Source organism: Eulemur rufifrons, chromosome 30 (assembly GCF_041146395.1).
Source record: "Eulemur rufifrons isolate Redbay chromosome 30, OSU_ERuf_1, whole genome shotgun sequence".
NCBI classification, from domain to species: domain Eukaryota; kingdom Metazoa; phylum Chordata; class Mammalia; order Primates; family Lemuridae; genus Eulemur; species Eulemur rufifrons.
Window position 1 is genome coordinate 14,899,363 of NC_091012.1, and position 14,350 is coordinate 14,913,712.

Here is a 14,350-nt window from a genome sequence, read left to right on the forward strand (position 1 = left end):
GTCTTTTTCTTAGATTGGTGCAAAAATAATTGCAGTTTTGGACCATGAAATTTAGTCATTATAACACATCTTTATTAATCAAAATAGTAACCATTATAATCAACACATTTTGCCAATGAGGAATAAGTTTGTTTTTTCCTGTAGTGTAAAAAGCTGTGCTTTGGGATTCCACAAACTCTTGGAATGTATTTTCTGCATCCTGCTGGTTGTGGGAGCATTTTCCCTGCAAAAAGTTGTTGAGATGCTTGAAGAGGTGGTAGTCGATTGGCAATAAGTTAGGTGAATATGGCAGATGAGACAAAACTTCGTAGCCCAATTCATTCAACTTTTGTAATGTTGCTTGTGCGATGTGTGGTGGGGTGTTGTCATGGAGAAGAATTAGGCCCTTTCTGTTGACCAGGGCTGGCTGCAGACATTGCAGTTTTTGGTGCCTCTCATCAATTTGCTGAGCATACTTCTCAGATGTAATGGTTTCACTGGGATTCAGAGAGCTACAGTGGGTCAGACTGGCAGCAGACCACCAAACAGTGACCATGACCATGTTTTGGTGCAAGTTTGGCTTTGGGAAGGGCTTTGGAGCTTCTTCTCAATCCAACCACTGAGCTGTTTGTAGCCAGTTGTTGTATCAAATCCACTTTTCATCTCACATCACAATCTGATCGAGAAATGGTTTGCTGTTATTACATACAACAAGAGAAGACGACACTTCACAATGACAATTTTTTATTTTCAGTCAGCTCATGAAGCACCCACTTATTGAGCTTTTTCACATTTCCAATTTGCTTCAAATGCCAAAAACTACCATAGAATGGTCCACGTTGAGGTCTTTGGCAACTTCTTCTGTAGTTGTAAGAGGATCACCTTCGATGATTGCTCTCAATTGATTGTTGTCAACTTCCGATGGCCAGACACTGCGCTCTTTATCTTCAGGTCTCTCAGCTCCTTTGCAAAATTTCTTGAACCACCACTGCACTGTAGGTTCATTACCAGTTTCTGGGACAAATGAGTTGTTGATGTTGTCAATTGTCTCTGCTGTTTTACGACCCATATTGAACTCAAATTTGCTTTTTGTCTAACATCATTTCCATAACATAAAATAAATATGAAAAAATAAATACCTAAAAATAAAGTAAATATCAAATAAACAACGAGTAATAAGTCATTAGCAAAAACACAAAAAGTGAGAAATGCACATTAAAATGATGTATAACGTATCCACCTTTACTTAAGAATGTATTCCAATATCAAACAGAAAGTTTCAACAATGCTAAAACCACAATTACTTTTGCACCAACCTTTAATAAGATGGAGTCACTTACGTCAAGGGTGCTCTATGCACATATATTCTGCATGTCATTTTAAAATGTCATTTTATAGTTATCTGTTATCTTTGAAAATAAGGACTCAGGAAAAGTTTGGAGGAAAGTTAAAACTGGCCTTCACTATAGGTAATTTAATTGTCAGTGGTCAAAAAGCCATATTGGTAGAGAAGTTACCCTTGTGATCATAAGGGGAAGTGAATACAGAATTTGACTATGAAACATTTGTACGTATTTTGTGTACACTCCTAAGTAACCAAGAATTAATGTAGTTGAATCTCGTCTGGTTATAATAAAATGACTGGGGACATTTTCCCATCCTTGTTATCTATTATTTCAAATTGTATTCATTTTCCTATATGATTGCTTTGACATCTGAAGGTACTACTAATTTTGACACTGATCCCACAAGCAGATTTACCTTTTACATACAGTATAATAATCTGTAAATTTCACATGCAAAATGAAACTCCTAAATTTTTCACCTCCACTTCTCCCTAAGAAATTATCTTCTTACTATCTATTCTTTAAAGCCCTGCATTTTCATAACCTCTCTCCTGTACCCTGACTACCACAGTTGTCACCATAACTACATCATTATATCCAATGCTAGTCATCCACATTATCATCTATTTACTATGTTTGTTATACAGGAAATAACTTTTACCATTATAATAGTTAAGTATCTCCACAAACATGAACAATTTACTAATGAAGAACCAGTCTCAAAAATAAGCTTTTATATTTTAAAACTGTATAAGTTTAAGAGTTTGGGCTCCACTTGAATCTGACTTATTTACAGCTTAAAACATTTTCCATAATTCCACATTTGCCTCCCATGATTCCACTGGGATCCTTCTCAATACTAACATTTTATGATGCTTGCCCTGTCCATCACTGCCCAGGTCATCTTCAATTACTTATTTATTTATTTATTTATTTTTATTTTTTTGAGACAGATTCTTGCTTTATTGCCCAGGCTAGAATCAGTGCTGTGGCATCAGCCTAGCTCACAGCAACCTCAAACTCCTGAGCTCAAGCAATCCTCCTGCCTCAGCCTCCCCAGTAGCAGGGACTACAGGTGAGAGCCAACACACCCAGCTAATGTTTTTGTTTCTATTTTTAGTTGCCTGGCTAATTTTTTCTAATTTTAGTAGAGACAGGGTCTCTCACTCTTGCTCAGGCTGGCCTCGAACTCCTGATCTCAAGGACTCCTCCCACCTTGCCCTCCCAGAGGCTAGGATTACAGGTGTGAGCCACATGCCCAGACTCCATTTACTTATTTATTTACCTTTTCCAGCAGATTACAAAATCCTTAAAAGCCTCCAGCATGAATCGATTCTATTTTTTTGTTTTGTTTTGTTTTTTCCTAAAGCTCTGCTTGTCATAATGTTTCTTACTTCATGCTTTAACCTGCATAAAGTTTAAGATTCCTCTGTCCATAAAATGATTTTTCTTAGTCCTGACCATACTTTTCATTACATTTTCTTTTTCCTAAAGGTATCATCTATATATCATAATAATATTAATATAATAGATTTTTGGCACTACTGATCATACCACTTTTGAAAGAGCTCTTACCAGTTAAATCCCATGAGTGACATAAATGGTTATATCCCCCACCTTATCCAACCATTTTCCTCTTCAGCATCTTCTCACATTAACCACCATCTCCCTCAGGAAAGTCACTTTTCTTATCAGCTTTCAGATCATCTCTGAAAATGCATGTGTTCCACAAGGCTGTATGTGTGAGTAGACAGCCCAAGTTGTTTATAAGTTACATTTCATGAGAGTAGAATATTTTTTTGTCTTGCAAAATCTACATGCAATACATTTTTCTGTCCCTAATTCTGATTCTTCTCTATACAAACCTGAAGTCCTCACCTGAGTACACTCCTCATTCTCAAAATAAACCTAAACTGGTCTCTGACTGTGCCACTTTCCTTCTTTACCTGTAATATCACGCTCTTCCCTTACTACCTATCTAGTCTTTAAATCCAACTGAAATACTACTTTTGCTTTGAACCTTCCTAATAATTTCAGATTTATTCTTCTACCTACATTTTGTTTAAAATTTAAATTTTGTATTGAATTACAGGAATTTTGTATGTGTTTATCACCCACACATTTGTGTAAATTCTCTGAATTTTTGACTGTATATATATATTTTTAACTTTTAGTTCCAAGTACATGTCTACACATGTGACAGTTAATAAAGAAATGCATTTTAATGTAACTGACTGGCCACTAAAATTCTTCCTTATCCTACTTATTTACAAATGACTAGGTCCAAAATAAGGTATGTTCTTTCCCAGTCTCCGTAAATCAATATATTGAATGTAGGTTTGAAATAATAAAACTCATATCCTTTGTGAGAAGTACAGGCTAAAGTCTTAATATTTCAAAAGATATTTACTGATTACACATAACCATCTAAAAGCTGTTCTGACAGTGAGGTTTTAGTGGAAGAAGGAAATTATTACTATTTTTAATTGCTTGTTTTCTGTGAGGGGGAAAATACTACAATATATAAGAATACAAATAAATGTGAAAATTTTGGTTAGTAATGGATGACAAGAAAAGCAAATATTTTTAAAACCCTGCAAGCCTTTTCACTCTATCAAAAATATTACTTAGAAAGGTCAGATATGTCTTTTAAACCTGGATGGTAGCATAGAGCTATGGAGACATTTTATTTTTTTACACTGAACTATCTACAACTTTTTTGTTTCACTAACAGAACTTAGTAAATTGTCTACTAGCTAGTTTGAATTAAACATAATTGATGTATTTTTTTGTTTATATGATCAAGTTACTACTTGGAATTGCTTTTTTTATTTATTTGACTTTGTTTGCCATGTATCATTCTTACAGGGAAACTCTAGATTACAAAGCAACACACTGAAGTCATATGTAAAAACCAGTTTTCAGGCCGGGCGCGGTGGCTCACGCCTGTAATCCTAGCACTCTGGGAGGCCGAGGCGGGTGGATTGCTCAAGGTCAGGAGTTCGAGACCAGCCTGAGCGAGACCCCATCTCTACTAAAAAAATAGAAAGACATTATATGGACAACTAAAAATCTATATAGAAAAAAAAAAAATTAGCCGGGCATAGTGGCGCATGCCTGTAGTCCCAGCTACTCGGGAGGCTGAGGCAGTAGGATCGCTTAAGCTGAGGAGTCTGAGGTTGCTGTGAGCTAAGCTGACGCCACGGCACTCACTCTAGCCTGGGCAACAAAGTGAGACTCTGTCTCAACAAAAAAAAAAACAAACAAACAAACAAAAAAAAAAAACCAGTTTTCAAATTAGCATCCAATTCTTACATAGGACCTCCAATAATTTTGACAAATAAAAATATAACTACTTTATGAACATGCATATTTTTAAATAAAAATATACTGACTTTTGAAAATTTTGACTATGATATTTAGAGAGACTTATGGAACTAAAACCATCTTAGGTGTAAGGCATGACAGATATTTATTGAAAATTTCCTAGTACAAGCAGTAAGGAGGAGTTACAAATAAAACAAAGATTAAATAGAAATGAAAGAAAGATAGCAATAAGGAGAGGATAGCATATTCCTGAATGCCACAAATATTCAAAGGGATTTTTAAAAATGTTTTCCTCTGTAATTGGTAAGAATAGAGGATATACACTTTTCCTTTTGTTGTTATTGGTATTTGTAAATAAGAAAATATTCAATATTCCTTACAAAAATTAAAAATGATTTTAGTTGTGAGATTAAAGATTGTAACAATTTTATAAATTAGATTTGCCATGTTAAAAATATTAACTAGTCTTATCCATAAATCTTTGAGAAATATTTAGGTACACTTCATTACATACTCACATTCAAAATGTGCGTCAAAAAGTTGTACATTATTATTCTCAAATACTTATAAATTGTACACACTTTCATGCCCACACACCCACATAATACACTTTTAGTATAAAAATATTAAAATTATTGGAAAAGGCAAAAGGATAGTGATCAAAACTAAAAAGTGAAATTGATTCATTACATTTCAATAAATTTTTATAAAATATAAAAATATTTTTATTTATTATATCTGTATCTACCTACAAACTGTTTTTCAATTTTTTTTTTTGCTTTAATATTGGTGTTCTTGTCTTTCTGGAACTTCTACATGCATAGTTCTATGTGTTTTTCAAGTTGATGTTAAGTAAAGTTTTCTTTAAAAAATAAGAATTGTTAATTAGTAGAGGCAGCATAAAACAATCATCAGCCATGCTTTATTTTTATACAACTATAAAAATATGATAAGAATTCTGCCTACTTGCTTCAAAGAATTAACTATTTCCTTACTAGTTTGACCTACTCCCTTAAGGAAATTTTTTAATTGTGTCACAGAATAAAATAAGTCTGTGACATTGCATTGAGACTCTAACCACAAAGTATTTACTGGTGAGTAATGTATGTTCTTAACCTGGGGAAGAGAACAAAGTTTCTCTTCACAGCTTCTCCAAATTAAGGTCTGAAAAATGGTTTAAACAAATTTTCTACATAGCCATTTTTAAGAATGTCTTCAGATGAAAAACGTACCATTCTTATCTTGTCTTAAAAGGTCAATTATGTTGTGCTTTATATAAAATGTGGCATGTCCATGCGATCACCTGCAAAGCCTCTGGGAACAAAGCCTTGAACATCCAGTGACAGGAATATGCCCAAAGATCATTTCAGACAGAAAAATGTTTGTCAGAGTACAGGTGATAGGGGACCCAATTAAAACACAAGTGGGGTTGAACACACAGAAATACATTTACCTTTGCATGAGCGTAAATGATTCATTTTGAGTCAATTTTGTACAGGTTTTTGCTAGGAGTCCAGCTTCATTCTTTCTGCATGGTTGATATCCAGTTTTTCTAGCACTATTTGTTGACAACTCTTCCCCTCTCCCACTGAAATGCATCTACACCCTTGTTCACAATCAATTGTTAGCTCAGGCTCCCTAGCGGACCCGCTGTGACCCTTGCTCTGGTGGCCAGATGTTGCTGCTGCCTCTTTGCGCTGCAGTGGGACTCACATAGCTAGTGTCCAGATGGAATATAATGAAAAATACAAAAGAACAAAATTATAAAACCTGCCAAATACCTCTTCGAATTGGAAAAGAGCCTCTTGCTTGCTTTAGTAGAAAATTCCGAATATGTGCTGGAAGGAAAGAAAAGTGATGCGATATAGGAAATACTGCCCTCAAGCAAGGCACCTGGCCATCGCTTGCTAACCATGCAACTCTTAGCTGAATGCAAGGAGCATACCACGGCGGTTTTCCACACAGCTGAAGTGCTGGAGAACTTCAAGCCTGGCACCAAAACAATTACAAGCTGTGAAAGGAAAGAGAAAGTGAAGCCCAGTGTCAGCCCACTTCTGAGTATGCTCATCCTGGGGAAGGAGAAGATTGCCAACAGGATGCCCTTGAGGAGCTCTACTTCCTGCAGAGTCAGGGATGGGGGGAGGAAGAGGCCAAATACCACTCCACACTGCAGCCCAGAATCATTTGCTGCTGCTTATAGAGAACTGTGCAACGACAAGAAAGAGTTTGTTGCTTCCCAGTATGTGAGGGGACTGCTCCAGCTGTTATTCAGCTGTCAGAATAACTTCCAATAAAAAATACAGGAGCAAAATCTCTCAGGAAAAAGATGCATGAGTAAGAACCCCATCAACCAATTTCCATCTTACAACTGATACAAATGAATGAGGTGCAGGTGGCCAAAATACAGCAGGTAGAGCCAGAGTGTGAGATGGCAGAGGAGGAACACAGGATAAAAAATAGAAGTTCTCAATAAAATGATACATTGGGAAAGGAAACGATGAACTTTTACAAGGGAATGATAGCCTGTTTCCTCATTTAACCAGCCCTTTCCCAATTCACTCTAAGACTTTGGAGGTGCCTCTTTTGTAAATAACCTGTTGGCAAAGAAACTCTGGAACATGAACTAGCAGTCAGTAACCTGGAACAGAGCTACAGCTAGGCAAATTAGAGTGGTGTAGTCTCTTATTTAAGAATACATTCACGGAAACACCTGCACCCTATGTACCCCTTAAATGGTAAAGAAGCTCTTAGAGTCTTCTGAAAATTATCATCGAGTATTATTATTCTGAAGGTAATGTTTCTTAATTAGAATTCATACAGGAACCGTGTGTGAGTATTTTTTGTATTTTTTTAATCAAATGCAAGTGTGACTATAAAAAAAACAATTGACAATAATTATATGGGTTTATTTGTGGACTCTCAGTTGTATTCCATATATTTATTTTTCTACCCATTTGCCATTACCACAGTTTTCATTCTGCAGTTTTGTAATATATTTTAAAACTGGAAAGTGTGAGCTCTCCTACTTTCTTCTATTTTTCAGTTTTTTTTTTTTTTTTTGGCTATTAGGTGGACAATTTCCTATGTATTTGAGAATATACTTTCCCACTTCTGAAAAGGCAGGCACTTTTTAAAATAGGGAATACATTGACTATATAGATCACTTTCTGGAGTATTGCCATCTTAACAATTTGAATTTTTTTAATCCATGAACACTGGGTACATTTTCATTTGTTAGGCTGTTCTTTAACTCTTAGAAATATTTTGTACTTTTCAGCATTTAATTATTTCACCTCCTTGACTAAAATTATTCCATAGTTAAAGAGCATTTTCTATTCTGTGGAATTGTTTTCTTAATTTTTGCTTCAGGTTGATTTTTGCTGGTATATAGAAACATCATGGAACTTTGTGTGTTAATTTTGTGTCCTCCAATTCTACTGAATTGTTCATTAGCTCTGATAAATTTTTATGGATTATTTGAGTTTTTCTAAAGGCAGTATCATGCCATATGTAAATAGCAAGAATTTTACTTTTTCTTTCTCAATTTGAATGGGTTTTATTATTTTTCCTGCCTAATTTCCCTGATTATGTCTTCTAGTGCAATGTTGAATAAAGTGGGGAAAAGTGAGCGTCCTTCTCTTGTTCCCAATCTTAGGTGGTGTGGAGAAATTTTAGGCTTTACCCACTGACTTGTTAATTTTTTTTTTTAATAAATGCTCTTTTTCCAATTTCTAGTTTGTTGACTTCTTTCATCAAAAATGGCTTTTTTGTATACCATGGAGTACTACTCAGTGATAAGAAACAATGGTGATATAGCACCTCTTGTATTTTCCTGGATAGAGTTGGAACCCATTCTACTAGGTGAAGTATCCCAAGAATGGAAAAATAAACACCACATGTACTCACCATCATATTGGTTTCATTGATCATCATCTAAGAGCACATTCAGGAATAACATTGAACGGGTGTCAAACAGATGTGGGTAGGGGAGGGGATGGGTGTATACATACATACTGAGTGCGATGCACACTGTCTAGGGGATGGACACGTTTGAAGCTCTGACTCGGGGTGGGGTGGGGAGGCAAGGGCAATATACGTAACCTAAACTTTTCTACCCCCACAATATGCTGAAATAATAATAATAATAATAAATGTGTATATATACACACACATATACGTACACCTCTTCATATAACAGAATGGATTCAAAGTAGATTTGCCAGATGTCAATAGAAAAAAAAAGTTGTTTTTTTTGTTTGTTTTGTTTTGTTTTTTAATTTTTAGAGAGAAGTTCTCACTATGTTGCCCCGGCTAAAGTGCAGTGGCTTCACAGGCACAACGTAGAGAGCACAGCAGCCTTCAACTCACTTAGACCCAAGTAATCCTCCTGCCTCAGCCACCTGAGTAGCAGGGACTACAGGTATGTGCAACCATACTTGCTAAGAGATTTTGTTGTTATTTAAATGCGTTTTCTGCATTTCCTGATTTGCTGTGTGTGTTTTCTTCCTCAATTCTATTATTGTGTTATTAAATTAATTGATTTTCTTATATTGAATTAATCTTGCATTCCTGAAATAATTCCACTTGCTTTTTGTGTATTATCCTTTAAATATATTGTTTGATTCAATTAGCTAGTATTTTGTTCAGGCTCTTTTGCATCTATGACCATAAGGAATATTGATCTCTAATTTTCTTTTGGTGTCTTTATCTGTATTTCAGATCAGGGCAATTCTGGCTCCACAGAATATATTTGGAAGTGACCTTACTTCTTCTATTTTTTGTAAGAGTCTGAGGAGGATTTTTAAAAATTCTGAAATATTTGGTAGACTTAACCAGGAAAGCCATCTGGTACTGTTTTTCTTTGTTGGGAGTTGCTTTAATATGTTTGATTGATTTTTTTTTCTGATTCAGCCTCTTTATATTTTATAGGTTTGTTCCTATTATCTGTTTCCTCATCAGTCACTTTCAGTAATGTATGTGTTTATAGAAGTTTGTTCATTTCATTCAGGTTATCTCTTTGTGCAACTGCTGATAACATTCTTCTATAATCCATTTTATTTCTGTAAGGTATTTATTAGTGTCTCCACTTTCATTTATGATTGTAAATATTCATATCTTCTCTTCTATATTCTTGGTCAGTGTACCTACATATTTATCAATTTTGTTAATCCTATCGGAGAACTAACTTTTAGTTTTGTTCATTTTCTCTAATGTTTTTCTCCTCTCAATTTTATTTGTCTTCACTGTAATATTTGTTAGTCCTTTGTTCTATTAGGCTTGGGTTTCCTTTGCCTTTATTTTTCTAAGTCCTTCTATTGTAATATAGGGTTATTCAAGACATGTCTTCTTGTTTCATATAGGCATTCACTGCTTTAACCATCCCTCTAAGCACTGCAGTCACTGAATCTATGTTCTGTTATATTGTGTTTTCATTTGTATTTCCCTCTCAGTATTTTCCAATTTCTTTTGTATTATCTTCTTTGTTTCATTGATTGCTTATGACTGTGCTGTTTAATTTCCTATTTATGAAGTTTGCATTTTTCCTTTTGTTTTTGATGCCTGGCTTCATTCTATTGTGGTCAGAGAAGATACTTGTTATAACTTCTGTCTTTTTACATTTCTTGTCACTTATTTTCTGCTCTACTATGTGGTCTAACCTGGAGAATTTCCATCTGGGCTTGATAGAAATGTGCCTTATGCTCTGTGGAGGAATTTCTTTATGTCTGCTCTATTTGGCTGGTTTATAGCACTTTTCAAATCTTCCTTTCCTTACTGATCTTCTGTCCAGACCATCTATCCATTAAAGAAAATGGGGTATTAAAGTTTCCAACCTGTATTGTAGAATGATTTCTCCTCTCCATTTTGTCAATACTTGTCCGATATATTTTGGCGTTCTGTTGCTTGGTGCATAAATGTTTGTAATTGTATCTTTTTGATGAATCAATTGTTTTTTCAATAAATAATGGCCTGTATCTTTTATAAAATGTTTTGGAATAGAGTTTATTTTGTCTGATAATAACATAGACACCTAATGTTTAATGGAATATGTTTTTCTATCCTTTCACTTTCAACATATATACATATGTTTGAATGAACATATGTATATATGAATGAACATATATACATATGTTCAACATATATAAATATGTTTGAATACATATTTTATATCTTTGAATATAAAATATAGCTTTTGTAGATAACACATACTTGGATCATTTTGTTGTTTGTTGTTTAAAATATATTCCTCCAGTTTCTTCCTTTTCATTGTAGAGTTCCATATGTTTACACTTAATTAATTACTGATAAGGAGGAACTTATCTATGCTATTTTACTATTTGTTTCCTGTGTACCTCTTACTTTTTTTCTTTATTCCCTCCATCAATTCCTTCTTTGCATTCAATAAAGTTTTGTAGGGTACTATTTTGATTTCCTTCTCATTGGCTTTTATTTGTATTCTGTTGAAACTTCTCAGTGGTTTATATGTGCTTGAATTTAACATTATAAATTTATTAAATTGAGATTGTGGCCACTAGCCGCTGCTAATTGGCTTGCTCCCTGGCAAACCGGAGGCCTCTGCTCTGGCTCCTAGCTCCCAGTGAGTGGCGCTGGACTCTCACTCAGGCCGATGGCTGTGGCTTCAGCAGCCCCCATAATGGGCGGCGGGGCCAGGGGTGGTGGTCCCGGCCAGGCTTCAGGGAAGTGGCACAGCTGGAGGGCTGCCAGTTTGAGTACCTAATACCAAGCACTCGGTGACCATCATGTGCATCTGGTTGCAGGACTCAGTGGATGTGAGCATGGGCCACTTGGGCTTCATCTCCCAGTGCCACCTTGAGATCTTGACGACCCTGAGCGACAGCGCTGGCCATGACTGGACAGCCCGGACCCACCGCCTGCACAGCCCAGGCCTAAAGTGGCGATTTCCAGTTGCATTGCCTTGGCCAGAAGCCTGTTTGTGTACAGGTGTTCCAGAGGCACCGGATGCCACTGCTGCAGCTACCAAGCTTCATGCACCAGGTTTCCAAGCACGGACTTCAAACTAACTTTCACTTCCCTATCCGGCCAGAAGAGGAAGAAGCAAGTGGCGCCTGAGTCCCCAGCAAAGGCTGTGCAGCCGCACCTCTCGCCTCTGACCATCAACATTCCAAACACCATGGCCCACCTCATCATCCCCCTGCCCTCCCCAGCGGGAACTATCAGTGCTGCCAACTCCTGCCCATCCAGCCCCCAGGAAGTGGGGACTTCAGGTTTCAAAATGGGCCCACTGATGCCATCTCACCTCAATTTAGTGGCTGAAAACTCGCACCCAGAAAATGAAAAGGAAGCTTCCGGTGGAGGAAGCCCAAAGGATGATTCAAAGCCACCTTATTCCTATACACAATAGCACAAGAAATTACAATGGCTCCTGGTAAACACCTCATCCTAAATGGAATTTATATGCACATCACTAAAAATTGTCCATACTACAAGACTAACAAGGAGTGGCAGAATTCAGTTCCCGACAATCTCTGTCTGAATTGTTATTTCATCCAAGTACCACATTCCCAGGAAGAACCAGGCAAAGGCTCATTCTGGAAGGTAGAGATCCTGCCTCTGAAAGCAAATTAACAGAGCAGGCTTTGAGGAAAAGGCAGCCTAGGAGTGTACCTTGCTTTAGAACCTCTCTGTGACCACTCTCTTCTAGGAGCCTCTCCCAGTCACGCTGGAGTAGTGTCTGCTCACTGCAGTGGCCCCAGAGCCCTGAGAGCCTGTGGAGGGAAGCCTTGCCGGCCCATCAGAAGCCTGAGCCTGGCAACTCACACCCCAGACTTGCCATCATGCAAGAAGCCTGGGTTGTCCAAAGCTCACCAGAGTCACCTCTGTCCAGCAAGCTGGTCTTGATCACCATTCAGTAGCAGCTACTACAGGTGGCTAAGACTGCTGCCTACACTGCTGCCACCCTAGTGACCACAGCAAGGTGGTGACCTAGCGACCTTCCAGCCACCCTTCGTGCAGACAGTTCACGACCTCCACCAGATACCAGCAGTGTCAGTCAGCAGCGTGGCTGGACTGGCCCCAGCAAACACCTACACTGTCTCGGGACAAGCTGTAGTCACTCAGGCAGCTGTGTTGGCCTCTGCTAGGGCCCAGCTGCAAGAGAATAGAAATCACAGGGAAGTAAAAGTAGAACCTGTTGCTGCAATTAGCCACGGCACATTAGGTGCTGCCAGCCAGATCATTCAGATGTCACAGACCACCTCTGTCCAGATGGTCACTGTAGTAGTGTTATAGCAAATGTTACAGTGTGTGGTTCCAAGGACAAACCAAGCGGCACACAGGAAGTCAGAGAATCAAGGTTTATTTGCTGGCGGGCTCAGAGCAGACTTACCATCAAGTTCTGAGCCCGTCTACTGGGTTTTTTCCACTCTTATTAGGTCTGGGTGGTCCGAGGGGTGGGGTCTCAGGAGGCTGATGCAATAGGTAAGCGTGATTACAGAAGCCAGGTAATAGGTTAGTGTTAGATTGATGAGGATCTTCGTTATCAGTACAACAGACACCTCTAGGTCAACACCAGCTACCAGTAAAAAGTGTAATGCAAAACAGGACTCTTGTGGTACCAATCCCCACTGCGGTCCACTGCCAGGTGAACAATGCCACGAGGAGTCCTTTACACGTGCTGGAGACCCCCGCATCAGCATCTGCCGGGACAGCAACCAGCCTGGGCAGCCAGGGCTGAAGCGAATCAAAACAGAAAACAGCCAGAGCATCGTCATCACCCTGAGTGTGGACACGTCACGGGCAGCTGTGAGGAAAATGGTGTCTAAAACTAGTGACTGGGAAAGTTTTTCTTATTTTAAAATATCAATGTTGTGTTGCCAAAAGGGGATATTGCCTCTCACCACTAGTAGGAGTGCGCTCTCTCTCAGTGGGTAAAGGGCCCTGCGTTTGGACTTCAGCTCTCAGTACTGAAAATACAACACCCAGGTGGCCTGCAAACGCTTTAATTTACAGACAGAAGTCACACTTGAACAAAAACCACACACAACAAAACCTGGTACTTGAGACAGTGTCTCTCCTGCTGAGCACTCCCTGGGCTGCTGCCTTTGAGTGAAGCTTTTAACTACCAGTGAAAAACCATGGCCCTTCCTGGAGGACCAGGCATCTCCCTGTGAGGACGGTACAGTGTGGTCAGCGGTCAGGGGCAGGTGCCAGCGGACCTCCAGGGACTCGGCCTCCTGCAGAGACCAGGCAGGATCACCCTCCCATCCGCCCCCCACCACGGCCCTCGCAGTACTCACCGCTGGTACTGGCAGGCAAGACGGTATTTTGTTGTTCACATGTGCAATTAGAATATTTCGGAAGTGCGTTTTCTTTACACAATAATGAGGTCTGTGACATTTCACATCACTGCATTTCTACTCTGGAAATTTTGTAAATCATACAGGACCTTTCATGTGGATTTCATTTGGGGAAAAGAAACAAAGTAGTTTTGTGTTTTTGTTGTTTTCAGCCTATGGAATGAATTCTTTTTTTTTTTTTTTTTTTTGAGACAGAGTCTCACTCTGTTGCCCAGGCTAGAGTGAGTGCCGTGGCATCAGCCTAGCTCACAGCAACCTCAAACTCCTGAACTCAAGGGATCCTCCTGCCTCAGCCTCCCGAGTAGCTGGGACTACAGGCATGCGCCACCATGCCCGGCTAATTTTTTCTATATATATTTTTAG

General features: G+C 38.3%; 1 pseudogene; it reads left to right on the forward strand.

Moving 5' to 3' along the window:
• The first annotated feature begins 6,565 nt into the window (after positions 1-6,565).
• Positions 6,566-12,920, forward strand: LOC138378772 (forkhead box protein K2 pseudogene; annotated as a pseudogene).
• Positions 12,921-14,350: the final 1,430 nt, after the last annotated feature.